The sequence below is a fragment of the Cryptomeria japonica genome, chromosome 10 (genome assembly GCF_030272615.1).
Source record: "Cryptomeria japonica chromosome 10, Sugi_1.0, whole genome shotgun sequence".
NCBI lineage: Eukaryota > Viridiplantae > Streptophyta > Pinopsida > Cupressales > Cupressaceae > Cryptomeria > Cryptomeria japonica.
The window spans coordinates 396,673,978-396,677,407 of record NC_081414.1 but is presented as its reverse complement, the minus strand read 5'-3'; positions in this window follow the sequence as shown (position 1 = coordinate 396,677,407).

Here is a 3,430-nt window from a genome sequence, read left to right as displayed (position 1 = left end):
CCATGCTGAAGTATATCTGATTCTGACATCCACATAGCATTTTATTTAGGTAACCCTGCCCACTTTACAAGATAATGTTTGTATAACCCTTTCCTTGTCTTCTTTAATACCTTGGTGTCCAAGATACTTTCCAACTTGACTGGTTGGCTTGGTGGCAGATCTCTCACCCAATCTTCAGTATCCTATGATGATGTGTCCAACTGATGTGTTTATGATTCTCCCTTGTATGGATAGAGATCACATACATTAAAGATAGGAGAAATACCTAAGGTGGAAGGGAGTTTAGCATCATATGCATTCTGACCATATTTATGCACCACCTTGAGAGCCCCAATCTTCTTCATTAAGAGCTTTGTAGGTTGCCCTTTTGGAAGTCTCTCTTTCCTTAGGCATGCTAGGACCAAATCTTCATTCTTAAATTGCACATTCCTTCTTGTTTTATCAACATTCATCTTATACTATTCAGACTTTTGTTGTAAGGTCTGTCTTACCTTATCATGCAATTGTTTGATTCCTTCTACAAAATTCTCACCTTGTGCACTGTTAGGTGTCATAGAACTGAGATCCTTGAGCTCTAGTATGCCTTTTGGATGAAAACCATACACTATTTCAAAGGGACTTTTACCTGTACTTCAGTTAACTAAGTCATTGTATGCATATTCTTCCTAGCCGATTACCAAATCCCAAGTCTGCCCATGCTTCTTAGTGAGGCATCTTAATAGATTACCCAAGGATTTGTTTACTACTTCTGTCTGACCATTTGATTCAGGATGATAGGTAGATGAAAAAGATAATTTTGTGGCCAACTTTCTCCAAAGTGTTCTCCAAAAGTGGCTTAAGAACTTTACATCCCTATCACTGACTATGCTGATTGGAAGGCCATGAATTCTAACTATCTCTTTGAAGAAGAGTCCTATAATATAGGTGGCATCATTGGTGCTTTTGCAAGGTATAAAATGTGCCATTTTGCTGAACCTATCAACCACTACATACACACTATCAAATCCCCTTGGAGTTCTTGGTATGCCTAACACAAAATCCATGCTTAAACATTCCCAAGGCCTCTAAGGTATAACCAAAGGTTGGTACATACCTACATTACTTGATTAACCTTTTTCTCTTTGGCAAATTGCACATTATTCTACAAACCTTCTCACTTCTGATTGCAACTTGGGCCAATGGTAAAACCTACTAACCTGCTCCATAGTTTTATCTATGCCAAAATGACCTCCTAGACCTCCTTGATGCTTTTCTTGAATAATGTTTTGTCTCATAGAAGATTGGGGAATGAAAAGAAGGTGTCCTTTGAACAACAAACCCTCTTTTATCATATACTCTGAATAAGAGACATGTGAGGTGTTAGAAAAATGAGAACAAACAACATATATCTCGGCAAAGTCGTTATCATCCTTGTAGAGATCTTTTAAATCAGTCAATCCCATACTTTTCAATTGTATCTCTTGCATAGTCATGACTCTCCTACTTAATGCATCAGCTACCTTGTTTGCAGTGCCCTTTTTGTGCTTGATAGTGAAGGTGTAGGATTATAAGTAATCAACCCTTTTTAGGTGCCTTTGACTCAATTTCTCTTGCCCATTAAGGAAACTAAGGGCATGGTTGTCAGTATAATTGACAAACTCTTTGGGCAGTAAGTAATGATGCCACTTCTTCAATGCTTACACCATGGCATACAACCCCAAATCATATGTGGAGTATCTTTGCTTGGATTCATTCAATTTCTCTGAAAATAATGCTATAGGATGACCTTCTTGACTCAAAACGAACCCTATTGCTCTTTGGCTAGCATCATACTCTACTATAAACAACTGACTGAAATCAGACAATATAAAGGTTGGCAACTTTGCTATCTTAGCTTTCAACAATTCAAATCCCTTGTTGGCTTCCTTTGTCCACTTAAATTTACATTTAATCCCTCCTTTAATGGTGTTAAGGATAGGAGCACAAACATGGCTAAAGTTTCTCACAAACTTCCTATAAAAAGATTCCATCCCATGAAAACTTCTAACATCACTTATGCTCCTAGGTATAGGCCAATCAAGTATTGCATCTACTTTACTTGGATCCATCTTTAAACAACCTTGTGAAATGACAAAACCAAGGTAAACTAACTCTGTTTTCAATAACTCATATTTTTCAAGGTTGATTTTGAGTTGAACCTCCTTCAAATTATTCAAGACCATCTCTACATGCTTAAGGTGTTCCTCCTTGGACCTGCTGAAGACCAAAATGTCATCAAGATACACAATAACACACTTGCTAATAAACTCAACTAAGACTTCATTCATGAGCCTTTGAAAGGTACCAGGTGCATTGGTGAGGCCAAAATGCATCACCAACCACTCATATAGGCCTGCATTAGTTCTAAATGCTGTCTTCCATTCATCACTAGGTCTGATTCTTATGTGATGATAACTAGACTTCAAGTCCACCTTTGTGAAGTAGCTTGCTCCACCTAGATTGTTCAATAGGTCCTCTATCCTTGGCATGGGAAATTGGTATCTTATAGTGATCTTATTAATTGCTCGAGTCAGTGCACATCCTCCACTTTCATCCCTTTTTAGGCTCTAGAACAGTGAGAACAACACAAGGACTCAAACTCTTTTTAATAAACCCTTTGTCTAAGAGTTCTTGCACTTGTTTGGCGATCTCTTCATTTTGGCTAGGTGTCATTTTATAAGCAACTTTGTTAGGAAGATTTGCCCTTGGTATCAAGTCTATTTGATGATTTACATCCCTCATTGGAGGCAAAGTATTAGGAATATCATCTCCTATAACCTCTACATATTGTTTTAATAAACCTTGCCCTTCTTGAGGTACTTCGCTCATTGGATCTGCCTTGGCTTCATCTTTAGGCTTTAGCACTATAACTTGACCCTGGTTACCTTCTTGTTTTAACACTTAAAGGAACTCTTTGCCACTCAACAACACAATGCTTGAACCTAATTTTTTTTCCTCCTTTAGATTAGGTAATGGATCCATTTGATACTTCTTACCATTCTTGGTGATGAGGTAACTATTCCTTTCTCCATCATGATAGGCTTTCACATCATATTTCCATGGATGACCCAAAAGCAGATGACAAGCATCCATAGGCAATATGTCACATAGAAGTTTGTCTTTGTATTCACCAATTTAAAATTCCACCCATGCTTGTTCATCAACTAAGACATGTTGACCCTGGTTGAGCCATGATACCTTATAGGGGGTGAGATGGGGCAATCTTTTTCAGTTTCAGCTTATCCACCATTTCAACTGAGACAATATTCTCTGTGGAACCTAAATCCACAATCACCTTACAAGTTTTGCCATGTGACTTACAAGTGGTCCTAAATAGACTTTTCCCCAGTGGTGGCTTTGGGGCTTGGGGTATCTTTAACATTGTTCTTCTCATCAAAATTTTTTCTCCATC